We start from the raw sequence: 22,411 nt of genomic DNA, 5'->3' as shown, positions 1-22,411 counted from the left end.
ATGGTAGCATCCGGTTGGTGATCATGTGACTCGTTTGATGCAAATTAAGTGTTTCTGTGTCAGTTTTGCAAAATAAACCAATTTCAATATGGCCAAGAAAACCACCACATGCTACCGGCAAAACTTTTTATTGAAAAACTAGTTGGTTTTGTTTCAAAACTGACATGTTCCCAATAAGCTAATTTGATTTTAAAATATCAAATTGCACAACTATATAATCAGCAGAAATGCAGGGAGCATTCCACAAATGTTGAACAAACACAATTTTGCAATTGTTGTGTTTCAATTAACTAAGAAATGCAATAAAAATCACACATGAATAAGTTTCTTCATGTGATAAGTCATTAAAAACATCATCCTTAAACTACTTCCTGTCGTCTTCTTTGTGGTTTCCACCAGTAGCAACATCCTGTTGTTGATCATGTGGCTTGTGCTAAACGCAAAAATTGTTTCCATTCCAGTTTTGCAAAATACAACAATTTTGGTAAGACAAAAAAACTCCACCTCATTCTAGCTCCAAACATTTTATCAGGAAATTTGAAATGACCATTTTTTTCATTAAGTAAATTTATTTTCAAAGTGTGAAATTGTGCATATATGTGGTCAATGGAAACTCTGACAGTGTGAAGCATTTTCTGTTTCCTTTAACCATACAATTGTGCAAATTGAAATTACCAAAAATAAACGTTGCATTTTGATTTTAAAAATCTCTCTTTGGCTTTGGGAGGTAAAAGTGGAAACTTAACCTGTTGTTTGGACCAAAATAAATGTGAAAGTAATTTGATTTTTTTTGCTATGTTGGAACATGTATGACTACCAAGTATCAATGATGATATGATGATAAATTAGGAAACCTGAGCTGCAGCTCACACTTCTGTAAATGCATTTAGCATTTCAAACACTGGAAAAATCTGGTGAGCAAATAAGCAAAAATCAAAGTCAATGTTGCTATCATAAGATCATCTTCTATTTTTAAGTCCTGATTGAAGAAATGTAAACAAATGCAAACCGATATTGCAGCATGCTGTTGCTAAGTGATTTAATGTAGAAAGAAATAGATTTCCTCATGTTCTTAATTCACTTTTCATAACAAGACGAGAAACAAAACATAAAGACGCAGGAAAGTTACATTTAAAATGAACTTCAGAAAGTCAGAATATGGAGGCTGAATTCGGCTCCAGGCCGGGTCTCCATGCACGCAGGATCACGCCTGAATGGCTTCGTTCCTTGAACGCACCGCTGTCGTCGCTCAGTATGGAAGCCCAGGGGTCAAAAGGTCATCCGAACAGGTTCATGTTCATGTTTGCGGTTGACATTTGATGATGAAGGAGAAGCTGCAGGAAAACAACTATCAGGACAAGAAGAAGCTTAAAGAGGCAGTATTATGTCAAATGTTCTTTTTTAAACTTTACATCATATAAAATTATTCCCACATCAAAAACAAACCTGGAGTGTTGTCCTGATGTTTTCCATGCATGTTTCATAAATACTTTAATTGCCATGGCAACTTTTCAGCTGTAAAATGCCTGGGTGGAAACTAGCCCCGCCTTCGAGGCGCAGCTGTTTCCAAGCTTCTAACTCCCCCCTCAGCTCCTTCAGACTAGCCAGCAGCATTTAGCAAACACCTGGTGGAACTGAGCTCTTTATAGGAGCTACTTCTCAGAGCAACGCTGATAAAAACATTAATAGAGGAGCCATGTTGGGATGACTTCCTGGAAGCGGAGCTTCAGAAAGAACATGAGCTTCTTAAAGAGACAGAGACCCAATTTCAAGGCTGTAAAATGGCAGTAAAACTTCTTTTAAATCACTGGCAGATTATTTCACTTTTAACATGGGAAAATTAAATAACCTGCCACTGGAAATAGAACTTTTCTTCAATATTAAGAAATTATTGACTTAAAACAAGCTCCTTTTTCTTGCTGGAAAGTTACTTACAAGTTAGTTTTGTCATATTTCAAACATACTGAAATATTTCCACTTGAAACTAGATCAAACATAAAAAATACTTGGTAAGATTGTGTTTTTCCAGTGTACTGAAGTAATTTCAAGCATAAAACATCCAAATTTTGAGGTATTATTTTTTATATAAGAAATTATTCTTAAAGAAAAGTTAAAATATAATTCTAAAACATAGTATAGAAACATTTTTCCAGTTTTAGGATCAAAGCCTACATGGAAAATGTGTGGGTAAAAAAAACCCACATTCTTCAACCACGTTTGAAACACTAAAAAAAACACAAAATCTTCTTGAGTTATTTTTATTTTTGATATAATTTTCAGTGCAAATGTCTTAAGACAGTAAACTAACTCACAAGTAACTTCAGTAAGATGTGAGCTTATTTTATGTAAATAATTCCTTAACATTGATGAAAAAGTTCTGGTTCCACTTGCAGATTATTTCATGGGGAAAATGTCTTGATATATCTGAAAAAATCTGCAAAGGGAACCAGAACTTTTTAATCAATATGAAGGAATTATTGACTTAAAGCAATCTCCTGTATCTTCCTGAAAAGTTACTTGCAAATTAGTTTAGCGTACTAAGATATTAGCACTAGAAGCTAAACCAAAAATACTTGGTAGGATTTTGTGTTTTTGCAGTGCAGAGCACCAGAGCTGCATCTGAACACAGTAATGATATTGGGGAGAAATAAAAATAAAAATAAAAAACATCTGAATTTGACAGAAGACAAGATGAAAGTTCACATGTTTGGGTGAATTGAGGTGTCTCCTTCTGCAGGCGGTAATCATCCAGCAGGCTGATTCTGCACTGTAATACATTATATCTAAAGGCAGTAGACTGATGCAATTCATGTCTCAGTGTGTGTGTGTGTGTGTGTGTGTGTGTGTGCTCGGCTGCAGAGCTGTCTGCCGTAGAAGAAGACGGGGATGAATAATAAATGCAGTCTGAAGTTTAGATCCAACGTGTGTGGACTACTGAGCAGCGCCGAGGCCTTTCTGCCGCCCTGCCAGGTCTGAGGGGGGATGGTTCCTGTTTTTTTTTTTTTTTTGGAGTGTTTTTTTGGGGGGGGATTGGTGTAGGGGTAATGAATTGGAAAACATATCCTCGCCCGTTCCGCCCCTCCCTCCCTCCTTCCCCTCTTCGCTTTCTTTTCAACCCGCGCGCCGCGCTACAGCCAGCCTGCGGCAATGCGAGCGCTGCCATGGCAACGGAGACGTGCCGAGGACCGCAGAGGGGAGGGGGGCAGATCATCAATGTCTTTAGAGAGAAACCCCCCCCCCATACCCTCACACTTCAAATCAAACCAATAGACACATAAACACACATCCGCACTCCTCAGAGGAAATAAAATAATTAAACAAAATATAAAGAATCGAAAATCTGCAGCAGAGGAACTGAAACTTGTTTCCCACAAGAACCGCCATCTTGGTAAGTGTCCGTCTTAGCTAGCAGATAAAAGCTACATTAGCTAAGCTACTTTTGTTAGTTTGGCAGTGAGTACTACAGTAAATATCACTGATATTTATCTTAGTATTATACATATACTTATATATAATACACATGTGACGTTCACGTGTCAAAAGTAATGACGTTCTGTACTTAAGTAGAAGTAGATTAGGGCTGCAGCGATTCCTCGAATGATTCGAGTACTGCGATTATTACTAAAATTTCTCGAGGAACATTAATCTGCCTCAAAGCTTTTTGTTAAATTATGTTTTTTATTTAGCGCACCGTGTTCGGCCGGGTCATTGTTTGTGTTGGGCAGCGCTCTCACTGCGCCTGAGTTGTTGCTAAGTGCTAGTAGCATGACGTCCAATTTTCCAGGTTTTTATCGGTTTTTTGGGCGATCAATAAACATCCTTCAGTTGCTTGACATGATGCAATTTTTCAGATTACTCGATTAATCGTAACAACAATCAATAGAGTACTCGATTACTAGAATATTCTTTTATAACAGCCCTACTATAGATACTTGTATGAAAAAATATTGTAGTAAAAGTAAAAGTACGTGTACAAGTTTTGGATTATACTTAAGTACAAAAAATAACTTTCACCTTCAAGAATACAAAATGACTTTGGATAAGTATAAAATATTTAAAAAGTTGTAGTCATACAAAAACAGCATTTCTAATGCGAGGAGCGGCCATTTTGAAACGCAGAGTTGAGAGGCGTTCCTCCCAGTTTCCCCTCACACATTAATCTGCTGTAAAAAAACTTTCTTTCAACAATAACTTTCCTCTCGCTGTTCCTTCCATAATGGCCAGTTTGATAGGTTTTAGTTGAAGTAAAAAATGGGGAAAGGTTCAGGGGTTGTGGGTTCTTTTTAAATGTTTTACAGGTGAAAGTGAAATGGGTCAGACTCTGGGCTGAAATGCAGCCAAAGTCCTTTGAAAGACCTTCAGAAACGCTGGAAGACGATTTATCTGGACCACTTTAGGAAAATCTCTGGTTCTTTGGGAGAAAAATCTAAAGAAAGATGAGACATCTAAAGACTTTTGGACATATATTTGTAATTAAAACCTTTAATAAAAGTAATATAATCCAGACTTCATGTTTTCTAAAGCAGTTTTTGTATTTTACAGCTGAAAACAGGCAGACTTTATCTTCTCTGTATAACATTAAATCAAAGTAAAGTTTTCTTGTTTTAGATCAGATTTGAAAAAAAATAATTTTCTTCAAATTAAAATCAGACTGCCTTACACTGTGCTTTTTATACAGTGGATCTTTATATTTACTCCAGCAATTTTTTCAGACCAAATTTGATGAATTTCAGAAGTCCAAACCAGCAGAAAGAAACAACAAAAGATGAAATAAAACAACAATAAAATGTGGAGATATTTATCAGAACTCTAAAAAAAGTCAAATCATTTTTATGGTTATTATAAAATAGAAATAACTTTGGTAGTTGGATTAAAACAAGCTCCCATGTCTTGCTTAAGACTTTGAATTTCGTTTAGTTGCTTTTTCAGTCTACTAAGTTATTTGCACTGAAAACTAGAGTAAGAAATACTTGGTAAGACTTTATGGTTTTGCAGTGTAATCAACTAAAAGTTGCAGCACAGCTGCTGTCAGGGCCTGGAGTGTAACTGAAGTGCAGCTATCCGTCTATGTTGCCAGATATGTCAATAAGTTGAGCAATAACTGGATGTTTGAGGCGTTTTTGTTGCTGGTTCTTGTGTGTCAGCCTTAGTCCTGAAACTGAACAAACAACTTGGTTGCATACTAATGTTTCTGCCTGACGCATCCGTCTTCCTCCCTAGAAACATCTTCCCATCCTCGCTTCTCTCCCAATTATTTTCATCAGTCTGCCTCCTTCTTTGCTCCTCATGTTGCGCGTGGCAGTGATACAGCGCCGAGCCGCTGCGGTATACGCCGCCCACCCAACCCAACGCCGCCGCCGCTGCTGCTGCTGCAGAGACAAACAGGAGTTCAGCCACTAGAGACATGAAGACGAGCAGCAAAAAGACAACATTTTACACTCTGAACTATTAAAGCTGCAGCTGCATTTACAAGAATTATATATTTGACATTTTTCATTGTATTTGGCAATCCCTGATTTACAGAAACTGCTCTGATCGCTACAGATTAAATTATATTTTGGAGCATTATGAACATAAAAGGAATAATCTGACTGTGTCCTTTTTGTGAGTTATTGGAGTTTTCTTTGCATCTCAGAATCTGTTGCTAGGCTCACTGTGAACAAAGCAGTCAAGTCTGACATATGTTATCAAAGCAGCCCTCTTAGCAGCTTGCTGCAGTTGCCATGGAAACCCCAATGCCAGTTCCCCCCATTGTTTGGATCGCTCGATACCATGAAAGCTGTTTTTTTTTTTTTTCTTCTTAAATTTAATAGAGCCTTGGTGTATTAAAGCTGCGGTAAGAGGCGGATTGGTGCAGATTGTTGGTGTGTTGCAGAATCGCGGTTCATGCACGGATTCCTGGAACAATGCGAGTGTGTTTCATACAACTTATTTATTTATTTATTTGTGAATGTGTGAAGCTCCTTGGCTTGACCTTCACGGCGGATGCAGACAGAGATGATGCTCTGCGATGACAGAGAAGCTGGAAACGGCCATGATGGGCCAAAATAAATTATTCTGTTATTATTTATTTATTTGAAAACAGATTTATTGGATTTTTCTTTAAAAACATGCACACACACACGCACACACACACATCCTGCATGATGTTCAGTTGCAGTCTAAAATGGGTTTTGCAGTTTTGAGCTCCTCTTTAATTCCATTTACTTTTAACAAATACATGAAAATCAATATTTGAAAGTAAATTTTTAAATTTTTGCTCAGAAGCAATATTTTAACTCCACAACTTCCTTCAACAACGTTCGAAACAGATTAAAAGTGCAATTTAGGAATCCACAGTATTGTGAAAATGTTTTAATTAATCCCTTGTTATATATTTATCTTCCAAGCATTCAGACTATCTTGTTGCATATTAAAGCGGTCTTGACCAGTTGCTTTCCACACGTTTTGAAGATTTTCAGGAGTATTTATTTAGTCTCATGACGCTGGTTAATTTGTTTTCTGACATTTTTCATATAATTAATTTCAGTTTTCATTGGTTGTCTTTGTACAACAGTTAGAATAAGTGTAAAGAACCGATAATATTTAAAAGTGTATTTAAATGGTTGTTTCATGCTTGGTTATTTAATTGTAAAATTTTGAAGTACCTCGTGTTTTATTTTGAAATTCAGGCTCTTATTTTGGGAGTATACCCTTTAGCGGAAGTAAGTCCAACTGCTCCGTTTGCTAAACGTTAGATTTGCTGAGTTTAAAGTAATTTTAAACTCCTGGGTGACGTCAGACACGAGGTATGTTACTTTATGACGTTTACAATGTTTGTGGACGTGTACAGGATTAATGAAAGTGAAGTTAAAGGTTTAATAAGTGATCGGCTGAACACAGCGGTGGTTGATCGCCTAATTTAAACACCTGCTCTGATCAGAAAGTTGGCGTGACTGAACCGAAACACGCCGAATTTCTTATTTTACGTAAATTTCAGATTTAGCGTCATTTTGACAACTTGACAGCAAAAACCAATGATGGTCATCGCTAGTTAGCAGTTTTTTGCCCTTAGTTGGGAAATCGAGGACGGGATCTTGCACGCGTGACATTGCAACGTGTCTATAAATAAAGGTTTAATTCAAAATACTATTTTACTTACTGAGATAAAAGTAATATTTTCACCATGTTATTTCACATTTATAAATGCCAGAGTTCCAAACTAAATATTAATTCACAATCTAAATATTTCCCTTACTAGCTAAATGCTAGCTAACAAGCTACCATCTAGCTAAGTGGCTAAATCATTTTAAAATATTTGCCTATATTTTATTGGATATTTAGCTAGTAAGCTAAATATTTAGTTACCATCTAAATGTTTAGGTCTGAGCTAAATATTTAGTTTTCAAACTAAATGTTTGCTTCAAAATAATATATTTATATTGCTACCTATTTTAGTTCCAAACTAAATATTGATTTTCCAAACTAAGTATCAAGTTCAAAAGCAAATATTTACTTTAGCTAAATATTTAGCTAGCAACCTAAATGTTCAGTTAGCAAGCTAAATATTTATTTTAAAACTAAATGTATAGTTTTGGAATATTATTGTACTTACTGGGATAAAATTGAATCCTCTGAAGCTCCAGAGCATAGCTTCTTCTGGGTGTCTCACCTTGTCTCAGAGGAACTCTGTGATCCCGTTGTACAGTGATTAACCCCGGATCATTACTGAAGATCTGCAGATCAATCACCGAAACAAACACTTCACCTTCAGGCCCCCTCAGCTGGTCCCGTACTGCTGACATTGCAGGAATATCTGCATGGCTTGCGTTCCACCTTCATCTGTCTGTGACATCCGGGTGTAAAGTTCAACATTTACATTAACACGACATTAGACTTGCAAACCAGTATTGACATCAGCAGAGACAAAAGACGACACGTGTGATAAGTTTCCAGATTGGTAACAGAATATCAAACATCAGTGGCAGAACGAACCTCTGGATGCTTTAACTAAAAAAATACACACCAAACTATGACGTCAGGTGTGTAAGGCCCCGCCCCCATTAGCTTAGCTAATAGCAGTGGTAGCTAATCTGCAACAGCTAATCACTGTTGCGATAAACAAACATCAAGCCTGAAAACATAAAACTGTAATGGACTGAAAGTTCTATGTGTTTGGGAAATGTTTGTGTGTTTTTTGGTATCGAATCCTGAAAAATATAGTAGCGTTGTTGTCAGTTGCTATGGTAACGACTAAGAGAGCGCGCGCATGTGTGTGTGGCATACAGAGAGCAATTAAATGTTTGGAAATTATTTTTTTTAAATAGTTTGGAACTACATACTGAGCAAAATATTTAGTTTGCAAACAAAGTATTTAGCTTTTAAATTAAATACTTAATTTAGAACTCTGACATTTATAAATGTAGGAATAACAACACCAACATTTCTTTCTGTGACAGAGTAAATTAACCTAAATATTGCTGTTAATTTTTACTGAGTAACTTTTACTATTAATTATGGAACCTTATAAACATATTTATAGATTTGCTTCCATTGTTTGTGTGTAAGAATGAATTTATTTGCAAATTTCTGACTCTGGGAAAAAAGTTTTATTATGACTGTTGTTTTAAATGATTAAAAATAAATATATGCAGTAAAACTTAACCTCACACACACAAAAATAACATGACCTTTAATTTCATGAGTTATTCTTGAATTATTAAACAAATGTTTAGTTTTCACAGAATCATTTGTGATTCTTAAAAAAATTTATCACGTATGGAAATCTAGTTAAATGTAAAAAGCAGCTGGAAAAGTTGTCAAATGTGAAAACGTAATTCTGTCACGTTATAGAAGTGCAGTGATCGCAGTACTAAATATTAACAATAAACCTCGAGGTCCATTCCTGAATAAAATATTGAAAATGAGCATAAATGTTCGGTTTTATTAAACAGGTGCATTAATAAAACTGTTTAAATGAATTCTCTGGGTTTTTCTGACCTCCATCCGTCTTTATAAAATCCTGCTGTTCAGACATTTGACATGCGACTCGGGTCTGGATGTTACGTAACAGAAACAGGTCAGCAGGAGTGTCGCTTTCTCTCCTTATCCTGCAATTTACTGCTTTCCACACAGTCAGATATGGGAAACGTTTACGCATCTAAATGCTTCATAAAACGTGTTTTAATTTTGAGTAATAGCAGCGTACTTTAATTTGGTTTCAGTGATAATAACAGCGATTTTTCAGAAAGTCTGCTGCTCCATAAGCTGACTTATGTAAAGAGGATTTAGCTGACGCCGGATTGTTGCATAAACTGAGCCTCTGTGCCTCGACTGTCCGACAGAAAACCGTCTGCTTCTTCTGGACTCCATTTCCCAGAACCACCCGGGACCACGTATAATACCTGGCAGTGGCGTCTGCCATTTTCTAAGGTCAGAGGTGAGTAGAGTACCAAAAAACTCCCCAAGTCAGAGTATCACCACTTCAACATGGTTTTACTCAAGTAAATGTAAAAAGTAGCCAGAAATCACTCAAGTAAGAGTAAAAAGGTATTTGGTAAAAAGTCAAGTACAGAGTAACTGATCAAGTTATCAATCATTTAATATTTTAAAATGGTATAATGAGATGGACCGAAATATAAAGTTGAGTGGAAATTTTGGTATTTTAAGAACAAAAATGACAATAATTCATATAAGTAACAAGAAATAACAAATTAAATGTTACCAAATCAGTTTCTTTCAATAAAAAAACTATAGAAACTTTAACAGAAACTGCAGGAATGTGTCTGTGTCTGGTGAAGTTTTGGTTAAAACATGTTTGTTTTTCATTCAGTCGGTAGAAAATGCAGAAATTTTACTCAAATAAGAGCAGAGATACTTTATAATAAAATTACTCAGAGTCTTGACGCTGTCAATCACCGTCCGCTCTCTGGTACGCTGTTAGCTTAGCCTGTTGTGAATGCTAAGGCTGGTTAGCATAGCCACTGATTTACCTGGATTGTTCTCCGTAGTGGCTCTGTTTTTACGTTATCGTCTAATTTTTCCTGTTTTACTTGGATTGTGCTCCGTAGTGGCTCTGTTTTTACGTTATTGTCTAATTTTTCCTGTTTTACCTGGATTGTGCTCCGTAGTGGCTCTGTTTTTACATTATCGTCTAATTTTTCCTGTTTTACCTGGATTGTGCTCCGTAGTGGCTCTGTTTTTACATTATCGTCTAATTTTTCCTGTTTTACTGCATTTCTAGCCTGAACTCTTTCCATTATGTCCGTCTGGCCTGGAGGTCTAAGGACAGCTTCATCTCATCTCAGTTATTTCTGAGCACTTAGCCTGATCAGATTAGCATTCAGTTATTAAATGAGCAGAGATCATGATGACTTTGCAGAGGAATGCAGAGAATCAAGGTTAGTTCAAGTTCACCAAACCACTAAGTCTGCCTTGAATCTCACTTAGTCCCGACGTTTATTAGCTTCCTGCTGCTCTTCTTCGTTCTGCAATGTTGTAACGAGGAAAGGAAATTAGAAGAGGGAAAAATGGAGAGATGGAAAAAGGAGAGGGGAGGCGGGGAAACTAAAGTAGAAAACAAAGAATGAAATGAAAGAAAGAAAAGGAAAAAGTGAAGAGATGTTAGAAAACGTGTTTATGTTTATCTTAAAGAATTGTCACTATATAGCTTACTCTTTTTTTCATATATTTTTAACTTATGTGTGAATATCTGTGCTTCCAGTTACCTGAATCTGCTGCTGTGGCACCTGAATTTCCCCACAACAATATTTCTCTCCTTGGATTGAGACCAACATTCTAACATTTATTACATTTTCAGTTGCTCCAGTTATTTAACCGACCAAACCCTTTGAAAAACCTGTTCCCCTCCTCACCTGTGGGGGCGCTGCACCCAGAACCACTGAAGGAAACAACATGGAAACATCCAAAGAAGACGCAAATTGTAAATGATAAAGCTTACGGTTACAAACGATGCCAAGTGGCCCACCTCGTAATTAAACCTCAGGAGTTTGGAGGAAGTGACAGGAAACCGTTATTTTGTGTGTTTTTTGGCGTCCCGCTGTGCAGCAGCCCCAGGCGCTCCGAGCCGTCGGCCTGGAGCGGGTTCCCTCTTCCAGGCATCCCAGGATGTTTCCCATCAGGATTCATGATGTGGTTTTTAGGTGACTGGGTCTCAAACAGGTGGATGGTTGAACCCTCAGGGTGTCGTGACGTTCGGGAACAATGTGATTAAAAATGAGTGTCTGCTTCCTGCAGGGCGGCTTCTCACCACAGGAAGTCTGCGCTCAAACATCACTCACAGCTTCCTGTTGTATCTGAACTCGTAAAACTGAGAACAGTATTACCAATAATTGTGTAAGACTTTCTGCAAGAAAGATCTGATTTGGTTTTGACCAAATTGATGCTTTAAAAACATTATTTTTGACTTGTTAATATTTAAATATCCCTACTACGTATGTCTTATAACTTATGCTTAAAATGTAACTTTTTGAAGTTGCCATGCAAAAACTGAAGACTACATGCAACATTTGATGTTTTATGTCATTATAAGGATTTAGAATAGAAGATGTTTGAGAAAGTTATAGTGCTGACAATAATATTTACATAGAGACACTGAAGCTGGAGATTTTTCAAATAATAAAAAAGTAGTTACTCAATATGAGTATTAGAGCCGCGCTTAGAAAAACATAAATAAAAGTGCATGTATAAAGTTCTGACTTTATTTTGGTAATATTATGACTTTATTCTCACTTTTTAATTTTGCTTTAGTATGGCTCTTATACCCTTTCATAATTTAACTAATTATTAAAAGTAATTCATTCATAAATGGACAGCCATGTTGTTTCTGATTTATGCCAGTATTTAGACGCTGTATTTACGACGCCTGGTGTTGAATTGTTCCCGTTTTGAGTCTTTGGAGAAACGTTTAGCGTTCATGTGGGAGCAGAGGGCCGCCGTGGAGAGACGAATGTGTCCTGGTGGATTTGTGTGATTTGCAGGACCAGGAGGTGAAAAAGGTCATTACAGTAAAAATAGAAATACAGCTAAAGTAACTAACTGTCTCCAAGCATGTTTTCAAAACTACAACTGCCAAATATATACCAGGATTTATTATCGCCGCTATGTCATTTTACCAAATATGGAATAAAAGGAACATGAGGACAGGAAGTGGAACTGCTGCATAAATAGTCTTCACCCATTCCAAAATAAGAGCATGAATATTAAAAGCTAACTGCTTGAAGAAGTCTTAACAGTCGATAACCAAAACTTCAACTAATTTAGAGGAAGCTAAGTGTGCAAAATTTAGCTAAGTTAGCAAAAATGCTAAAGTGCTAAATGAAAAATTAGCTATGTTGTTAGCGATTTACGTCTCAGCGGTTGATAATCAAAACTTTAGCACAGATGTCAAACCTTATTCAAGTGAAAGATGACAAAACAGTGAAATAAATTAGCACTTTAGAAATTATCTGGAAAAATAATTTTAGAGTAGACCTAAGCTAAGTGCGCTAAAGTTAGCAAACATGCTAATTTAGCGCTAGTGGGAGAAATGGCTCATGGTTTTTTTTAATCCAAAGAGAAATCCTGCAACCGCTAAAATCTGACGCTAGTTGATGTTTCTTTACATTTTGTAAAGAAGATTTTGTGCTCAATGTTTTCTCTGTCATTTCCTTCAGTGGTTCTTGGTGCAGCGCCCCCACAGGTGAGGAGGGGAACAGGTTGCTCAAAGGGTTTGGATTGTTTGATATGCTGCGTTGTGAAAGGGAACTGCAGCAGCTGAAATGTAAGATGTGTACTGAATGTACTGAATTATCAGAAGTGAAACAGCCAAAATCGGTTTGTTTGTTTGATATGGACCAGAAAAAGTGAACTCTGGTCCACCTACAAAATGAATCAGTTCAGATGAAGTGAGCTCTGGTATGGCTTGAATGCATATGTGGAAGCCAAGCAGACTGAAGGCTACTCCAAAAGCAGGAAGTGGACTATGGTGCAGGGCATTCTGGGTAAATACAATAAAAACAAACGTGCTAGCCTAGCGCTGGCTGCAGACATGGCTCATGGTCTTTAGCCAACGACAAGAGAGAAATCCAACAACCATTAACTCCGTTTTTTTTTTTTTTTTTTTACATTTTGTGAAGAAAGAAGTTGTGCTCAGTGTCTTCAGAGGTTTTTGCATTGTTTCATTCAGTGGTTCTTGGTGCAGCGCCCCCACAGGTGAGGAGGGGAACAGGTTGCTCAAAGGGTTTAGTCTGTTTGACACAGTGGAGTGTGAAAGGGAACCGCAGCAGCTGAAATGTACAAATGTTGCAACTTTGGTCCCCAATCAAACCGAGTCTCCCAGACTTTCAGGCAGTAAAGAGCTTCGTCTGTTACAAATGCAGACTGTCTTGCCGTACTCAGACATTTGCAGTTTTTGAAAGCATGACCAATTATTCTGCCTCCTCTCCCTCACGCCGCCGTAAGCTTAGAAGATTAATGCTCTCTGAGCGAATCTGCAGCTCTGGATGTTTCTGCAGCACCACAAGATGACTTTTTATTCCCACTTATATCAGGCTTCGTCCTGCACAGCTGCTCTGAGGACTTCTGTGAAATCAGATGAAATACGGGAGACGAAACGAGCCTGCTGAAAACATAGTACACTGCAAAAACACAAAACCTTACTAAGTATTTTTGTTTAGTTTCTTCAGCAAATATATTAGTTCACTTAAAATAAGACAAAACTAACTTACAAGTAACTTTAAAATACAAGCTTGTTTTAAGTCGATAATGCCTTAATATTGATCAAAAAGTGCTACTTCCACTAGAAGATTACTTGACATAATTCTTATCAAAATCAGTAAATTATTGACTTAAAACAATCAACTATATCTAGGAGAAAAGTTACTTGTGAGTTAGTTTTGTTTTATTTCAAGTGTTTTAAGGTATTTCCACTGAAACTTATACAAAAAACAAAAATACTTGGTAAAATGTTGTTTTTGCACAGAAATCCTACATTTTATGTTTTCCACTAATTGGATTTTCAGAAGCTCAGTTTTGGTTTGGTGCAGTTAAATTTTTTCAGTTATTTTATGTGTATAAAATTCAGTTTCACCTTCAGTCGCCTTACCTGCAGTCCATCCAAGAAGAGACAAAGAAAATGCTGTGGAGTCTTAAAATTGTGTTTTTATATGAAAAAAAGAAAAGGAGGAAGCATAAAAATGTCCTTTTTTATGCTATTTACAGAAAAGAACACACACAGGACTTATTTGTGTCCTGTTAGACATCACACTGTAGGATTCCCTTTTTTTTTTTTACCATAGAAAATATATTTATTAAAGCATTCAGGCCCCACAAAAACGGAACAACAGCGACTGCAAGATTGCAGAACATAATCTGTACCATAAAATTGATAAACAACTTACTGTACACACTGTTTGCACTGCAGCTGTGGCATAAGTCAGAAAAATAAAAACATTTGGTAAATCTCCAAAATCTGTGTTAGAAGCAAAGCACTGAAAAAACAAAACAACAAAAAAAAAACCGAGTCAGTTTGGAAATGCTACAAACAGCATTAATAATGGATTAGTTCTGCATATTGGTGCTCTTTAAATTATAAATGAGCTGTGGATTTATTACAGAAGTTCATATTTGTTGCTCTAACTTATTACACCGACGTGTATCTGTACGCGTTGTTAATTAAAAGACAGAAATGAAGGTTAGTTTTCAAGCTTTGAGCTGTTCTTATTAAAATCACAGTTAATATTTAAATCCTGTTCACAGACCAGATTTGACTGGTTTTAGTACTAAAAATGTTCCTTTTAATTTATTCTGTTATTTATTCAAGGTAGAAATAGATTATATATGCCTTAAAAGCTCATAAAATACATAAATGTGTATCTATATTTATATATACATGACTTGCTGGTTTAATTTAAAAAGTTTATTTTACTCCAGACAAATTGACGTCTGTAACCAAATGTCTGTTTTTAAAGCAACCTGCAGCATTTAGTTGCATGTACCAGAAATTATAACCTACAATTTTAATCTTTTTAACACTGCCACTCTAAATACAAAATAAAGCTTCTCAATAAAATCTTTATTAATGTAGATTAAGTCTCACAGTGATCTCCAGTGTGTGAACTGAAGGTTTTGAGTCTTTTTTATTAAAAATGTAAGGCTTTAGGTAGGAGTAATGGCTGACTACGACATGCGTTCATATATAGACTGGAATGTTATTGGTTAAAACCAGTGGTAGGCACCACTGCTAATGCTAAAATGCTATTTCAGCATGGTATTTAGCAGAAGCTAATGCTAAAGCGCTATCCACTATGACACAAAACATGTTAAAAAGTGATTTATCCCCTTTATAGGGTCGTTATTAACTACAGTTGAGTTGCAGGAAGTGATTCCTTGGTTTCACTTTTATAGTTGTTTAATATTCACATCAATAGATTTCAAACTGTTTACTACAGCCTCTACATCTACTGCAATGCATTCTGGGTACAAAATACACATAATTTGCTGGTGAAGAATTAGAGAAGCCTCTCAAAACAATTAATATGTGAATTTTTACATGGATTTGTTTAATTAGCACTTCCTGTTGTTTGTTCATATAAGCGTATTCTTCTGTGTACCGAAAAGTTTCTATAAAAAATAAGGATACAAGAAGAGGAAATGCAATTGTCCTTCAAAATAAGAGCATTAATGTAAACAACTACTTGGCGAATTCTCAACAGTTAGAAACCAAAACTTCAAATAATTTAGGGAAAGCTAAGTGCGCTAAATGTTTTCAGTCAGCAGAAATGCTACAGTGGTAAATGAAAATTAGCTCTGCTATTAGCACAATTCCTAACAGTCAATACCAAAAAACTTTACGTCAAATTTTAACTGAAATTTTACAAAGCAGCCAAGGAAATGAGCATTTCATAATTTATTTTTAAAAATGATTATTAGTACTAGTAGTAGTCCTAAGCTAAGTGTGCTAAACTTAGCAAAAGCTAAATATAAAAATAACTCTGCTGTTAGCGCAGTTTGTCTAAGAAGTTGAGGAATTCTCAACAGTCAATAACCAAAAATTCAACTAATTTAGGGGAAGCTATGTGCGCTAAATGTTTCCAATTAGCAAAAATGCTAAAGCTCTAAAAGAAAAATTAGCTCTGCTGTTAGCGCATTTCGTCTCACTACCTGAAGAATTAAGCAGTCGATGACCAAAATGTCAGCACAGACATTCAGCTTTATTCAACAGGACGCCTACAAAACAGCCAACTAAATAAGCGCTTTAAGATTTAGTTGGAAAATTAAATTTACAGTAAACAAAGTATGCTAAAGTTAGCAAAAGTGCTTTATGAAAAATTTGCTCTGCTGTTAGCACATTGTGTCTAATTACTTGATTAATTCTCTAGCTGATAATCCAAACTTTAACTAATTTAGGGGAAGCTAAGTGCCGACGTGTGCCTACCACCGATTGAATTAAAGTATTATTAGTGCATTTGTGGGGATACAAATCCTCCAAAATGAGTTTTTCCTGAACTTTCTGCTGAATCTTGATTTCTATTCTACTTGGTAACTTTGGTAATCAAGTACCAACGCATTTTTAGCTTTAAAATAATCATTTTTATTTTGTTTTTATTTTGTTTCTGGAAGCGACATTGTGTTTGAGTCCTGAATTTGTTGCTAACGTTTAGGGTGACAACAGGGTGGAAACCTTTAGCTGCAATGCTAGTAAATATGTTCCCATTGGCCATTGAGGTAGGCATAAATACAATTTGACATATATTTTAAAATAAAATGTAAATAAAACCTAATTATTCCTGCTATCTATATTTTGTAGCACAGTTTCTTAGCTCTGGTTTCTAAAACAAGGCTTTCTCTATGGAAAACTCGAAGCGGCAGAGATTCAGGCTGCAGTCACTCCAGATGCTAATTTATCTTCAGAGGAACCAGCCTGGGAGTTTCGGGTGTGCGGCTCCTCTGGGAGGCGCTGGCATTTATTTTTAGAGCTTAAATGAATGAGGGAACATGGGGGGAAAATGTAGGAAGGGCAGAAGAAGTGGGAAGCAAATCAATATGCTGCCTGTTAGCGAAGCGGTGAGCTATTAGCGCTGGTAGCTGCTTTGTTAACGCTGACAAAGACGGATAATCTGCTAGCATTAGCAAGGAGGAGATAAAGAGTTACAGTTAAGAAGCAAAGGCTTTTCTTTGGCAAAGTGTGATTAATTGAATGACTTTTGTCATAGTGGCAATTAGGCCCCATTTTTTTCTTGTTCTACTCTAAAACTTCAGAGTACATGCAGCTGCAGAAACGGCATCCCGGTGCCCCAGTTTCCAGCTCCCAGGCTGTGCCGGTTGCAGGCCTGCGGAAGCACATAGTTAATCAAAGAAGCTGTCTGCCTCGCTCCTCTGGGGCGCACAGCCGCTTTATCTGTGCAAACTTCACAAGTAGGGCAGCTGGGACAAAAATATGCTGAAGCGCTTCCCTTCCTCCCTCCTAAAAAACTGGAAACTTTAAGAGTTATTTGGCAGGTAGCAGGAAATACAAAGATAGGGATCATTGTGAGTTTAACCTTTCTAAGTGCAGTGAGTAACTTACCTCTGGCATCCTCAAAGAAAAAACCTCCTAAAACACCTCAGGAGTCGACCAGAGGCACAACACACTTCAGCAGCTCTTTATCTGAAGTGAGCATAAGACTGACATTAATAACACGGTCATAAACATAAAGGAGTGTTTATGACTGTCGCTTTAAATAGTGACACTTTTAAAGCATTAAGACTCAATTAAAAGTAACAGTTTGCATTAAAAGTTTAATTACTTAACAAATAACACTTCATAACAACAGACATAAATGTGTGTCTGTTGTTATGAAGTGTTTTTATGTAAATAATGACACTTTTAATGCAAAGTTTCATGAAAACTTTAAGTCAATTAGCTGTCAACTTTGCATTATTCATTGAATAAAGATACTTTTGAGACAAACTCGTCTGAAAAGTGTCAACTCTGAACTAACAGATTCACTGAATGACAATAAACATTTATGACTGTCATTCAGTGAATAACTAAACTTTTCATGCAAAATTGTGTGGAAAGGTTCATTAAAAGTGTAAAGTTTGCATTATTTGGTAAATGATATTTTTAAAGCAGGGTTGCATTTAAAGTGTCATTATTTACAGGATGACTCTTTGTGACAACAGTCACTTGGTTAATGATGACAGTTTAAATGCAAATTTGCACTAAAACTTGCATTAAAGTTCAGCTTTGTATTACTTGGTAAATAATTACACTTTTAATGGGAAGTTTCATTAAAAGTGTAATTACTTACAGAATGATGCTTAATGACAACAGTTATAAAGGCTTAATAAAGTCTCCTTCATGTCTGACAGTCTTATTCACACTTCAACCAAAGTGTTGCCCGTTTCTAACCGGGGAAAAGAAACAACATTTTATTTTCTAAAATGGACAAACAGCTGGAGGAAGAACTGCTGTGCACTGAAAAAAGAAAACCGTTGACCCATCTTTAAAAACTTAAGTTAATATGTTGCAAGAAATCAAATTAAGCTTATTAAACAAAAGTAACTTAATTTGTTGACATGAAACAAGTTAAAAATTTTAAAAGTTTTTTTCAGTGTGGAGTTCACTGCTTGACTTAATATGAGCTGAAAACAAAGCAGGTAATTTCATTTTTGTCACTTAAAGCAACCATTTCTCCTCTGTGGTGTTAAATACTTCGATCTTGTAGTTTGATTCATTCCCACATATTTAAAGATCTAAATGCGTCTGTTGGTTTCACGTTGGGGCGTGGCAACGCTACTGTCGTCAGAAAAACAAACCGTTTGGGTTGATTAAAAACTTACAGAAAATATGAAACAAAATTAATTCTGTTCAACAGCATGAATAATTACCCAGTTAAAGCTAAAGACGCTTTTAAACACATTAAATTCATCTAAATGTGCTCAAAACATCTAGTAATTTTTCATCAGGAATGATTTATTTACTTAAATCAAGCTCCTATATAAGTTGCTTTTAAAGGAGTTTTGCCTTATTTCAAGTGAACTAAGATATTTTAACTAAAAACTAGACTAAAAATAATTGGTAAATTTAGTTTTTTTTTTTGCAGTGTAACATTTATTCCCGTTCATTAGAGCTTCGGTTGAACTTCATCTCCAGAAAATGTTGATTTGCTCCCAGCAGTTCAGCCTCCGAAAAAAAAAAAATAAAATTTAAATTTAATAAATATTCAAGTTGATCATAAATTTTAAGCATCAATAAAATTGGGCAAAACTACAAGGGCATTTTACGGCCATGTAGACATGAAAAGAAGAGACAAAATTTCCACCAAAAACTCAGAAGTTTTGAGATTAATTTCTGACATTTTTTAGAAAAAAAATCTAAATTATGAGCTCCAAATGTTGAAAATTTACTGAAAAACACTTTGGCAAATTTGGAGTTTCAAAAGCCAAAAATTTTTTTTTTCATAAAATTTTGAGATTTATCTAAAAGTTTCAGAGTTTTTCTCATAAATGTTCAACTTTTCAAACAGCAATGTCAAAGTTTTTTTTTTTTAAAAAGAAACATTTTTGTGCAAATTTGTTTTCAAACTCAAACTAATTTTTAAAAAATTCTACGATTAATCTCAATTTCTGAAAATTTCTCGCAACTTTTCAAACTCATAAATGTTTGTTTTCATACAATTTCAGAATTTTTTTTGGAGTTTTCTAACTCATAAATTTCTTACTTTTTTCTAGAAATTTCATGAGATTGATCTTAAAAATTCAGACTTCTTTTCTCACAAATTTTCAACTTTTCAACCAGAGAACTTTTGTTGTCTTTTTGAAAGTTTCTGAGATCAATCTCAAAATGTTATGAAAACAGAAACTAACAAAAAACTCGCAGACACAGATTTTTAAAATTGAAAAGTTTTTTTTCTAGAAAATTACTGAGATTTATCTCAAACTTTCTGAAAATTTTCTCACAAATTTTTAAACTAAGAAATTTTCATGTTTTTCCTAGAAAATGTCTGAGATGAATCTGAAATTTCCTGATGTTTTTGGCAGGAATGTCCTCCTTATCTCCAGTAACCCAAACACGGCGTCATGTAAAAACCGACCTGAACGTATTTTAATCTGAAATGACCTAAAACCCGAAGCGGATTCAGCCTGATCTTCTGGCTGGAAGCTGGAGGGACTTCTTTAGGTGGCTTATGGAGAAAGTTATGTGGAAGGAGAGTGACGAGTGGCGGGCGGTTCGTACCATGCTGTGAACTGTGACTCCATTTCCTGTGGTGGGAGCCGATGGCATGGAGAGAGTCGGATTGGCCGGAGGTCAGAGTCTGACGGTGGGTCATGGTGGATGCAGGTGTTGGTCGGATGACGCTGGTGCACAGGAGGATTGTGGGTAGATGGATATGTCATAGAATTGAACCCCTGAAACTTTATTTCTGCTCTCATCCGCTCTTCACTTACCTCGGATTAGTTCATCTAGCGCAGGGGTGTCCAAACTGCGGCCCGAGGGCCATTTGTGGCCCCTGGACTGATTGTGCGTGGCCCCTGACTTTAACTCAAGAATAACGTTGTTTGTAGACAAAGGCTTTCTGGGTTTTTATTATTCTTACAAAGTAAAATCTCCCTACAGTAGAAAATGTCGGCAGCAACCAATTATATTCAATAATCCCATGTTTTGTTTTCTTCTATCCTGATTAAATCTGATTAAATATTTATTAAACTTTGCTACATAGAGCCAGTGTCTTTAAACTAATCCTTATTTCATTGCTCAGAATTGACTACATTTTACTACATTTTATTTTTTTTTTCAAAATTGTAATAATTTACACATCCTTTCCCAAAAACATACCTGACTTTTACTCAAAATGTAATTTATTCAACTTTGCTACATTCAGCTGCAGCTACATTTTATTGATCAAAATTGACTAAATTTTGTTTTCTTTTTTTCTAGAAACAACATGTCTGACCAACCTTTACTCAAAATCTGACCAAATTCTGCTCTTAATTTAACATTTCTTAAACTTGGCTACATACAGCTAGCGTCTTCAAACAATCCTAATTTTATTGGTTAGAATTTAGTACATTTTGTTTTATTTTTCCAGAAAATTTGGTAATTTCTTTTTGTAAAATTGTAATAATTTCCACATCCCTTCCCAACAACATATCTGACTATTTAGTTTACTTAAAGCATTGTTTATGGTTTGGACACCCCTGATCTAGCATTATCCAGAAAACAAAAGAAAAACAAAATCCAAATCCTGTTTCTGACTCTTCAAATCAAACGTGAGGATTTACTGCTTAACACTAAAGATGTTACTTTGCTTCAATGATTTATTTTACCCATAACCATGTACAAATAAACAAAACCTTTACAGCTTTGTATGGTCACACATTTAGCATTCATTGGTCCAAAAGCACTCCTGACGGCGACAGAAAAGCCTCGACGCCGACTGATTCCTACGTCGGCATCTCGGCGTTGCACTGACGTCACAAACGTACCATCCATTCTAACAGTTTCATTGCAAATAAAATATTCACATGCAATGATTGGAAAAAAATTACATTACCTCATGTCACATAGAAAGTAAGCGAAAAGTTCCAGTATTTAGAAATAAGTTTTCTTCAGAGATTCGTCTCTCTCTTGTTTTTTTTTAAATGTTTTTAAAGTCCTACACATCCTGTCAACAGCGTTGTTGGTCTCATTTGGGTTGTAAACATAAAGTTACAGCCGGCCGGCCGCGTACCATCGCTCAGAGAGAATTGGTCGATCGATCGGTTGCTATCAATCAGCTGATCGGGAAGAATTGGGTTGGGGGGAAATACAAACCATTCTTTGGGGCAACAAGACACCAGCGAGAGACTGGAGAACAGACTAAACAGTAAATCTGCGTAAGACACCCTGAGAATCACAACTACGTTTCCCTCTTCCTGTCCTCTCTCCTTTTTAGGCTTCATTTTTATTTTTTATTCCTCTGCTTCTTCCTCTAAGATCAAATCTTTGCCAGGTGGGCGTGGCCTCGTCAGTTGGGTTGCTTGGTCGGTAGCTTGGTTTTGTTGTGCTGGAAGCCAGTTGCCGGGCAACTGGCCCCCCCCCCCATGCGGGTTGCCATGGAAACGGGTTAAGGTGGATTCTGGCCTGGTAAAGGTAGTATGCGGCACGTACAGTAGTATGAAGAGGAGGATGCAGGATGCAGCTCTGGGGGAAAAGAACAAGCCTTGGTTCCAAGATTAAAGAAATTAAATTATTTTTTTTTAAATGAGTGAAATGGTGTAGAAAAGTAAGCGCACCCCGTTCAGATTTAATCCCTACACGTCGAAATAAGCGCCAACAAACGTCTGCCACGTGGATTTCTGTCCCCAAAACATTTTTTTATTTTTTTTGCTGCACCACTACATCTGCTTCCGACAGAAAAAATAGTCCCGGTGAAATTCTCAGCTACTGCAGGTTCCCCATCAGCCT

General features: G+C 36.2%; 1 long non-coding RNA gene across 2 annotated transcripts in view; it reads left to right on the top strand.

Moving 5' to 3' along the window:
* The first annotated feature begins 2,500 nt into the window (after positions 1-2,500).
* LOC103138288 (uncharacterized) overlaps positions 2,501-22,411 on the top strand; it is a 46,559-nt gene continuing 26,648 nt past the window's right edge. Inside the window, exons 1-2 of one of the 2 annotated variants that reach the window (XR_001662162.1) lie at positions 2,501-3,388; positions 9,324-9,418. This is a non-coding gene — a long non-coding RNA (uncharacterized LOC103138288). Of the gene's footprint in view, positions 3,389-6,134; positions 6,789-9,323; positions 9,419-22,411 lie in introns of those variants that run through there. The other variant, XR_001662161.1, reaches the window with a different exon arrangement.

The sequence above is a fragment of the Poecilia formosa genome, unplaced genomic scaffold (genome assembly GCF_000485575.1).
Source record: "Poecilia formosa unplaced genomic scaffold, Poecilia_formosa-5.1.2 Scaffold48, whole genome shotgun sequence".
NCBI lineage: Eukaryota > Metazoa > Chordata > Actinopteri > Cyprinodontiformes > Poeciliidae > Poecilia > Poecilia formosa.
The sequence above is the reverse complement of the archived record's forward strand: the minus strand, read 5'-3'. Positions and strand labels throughout refer to the sequence as shown.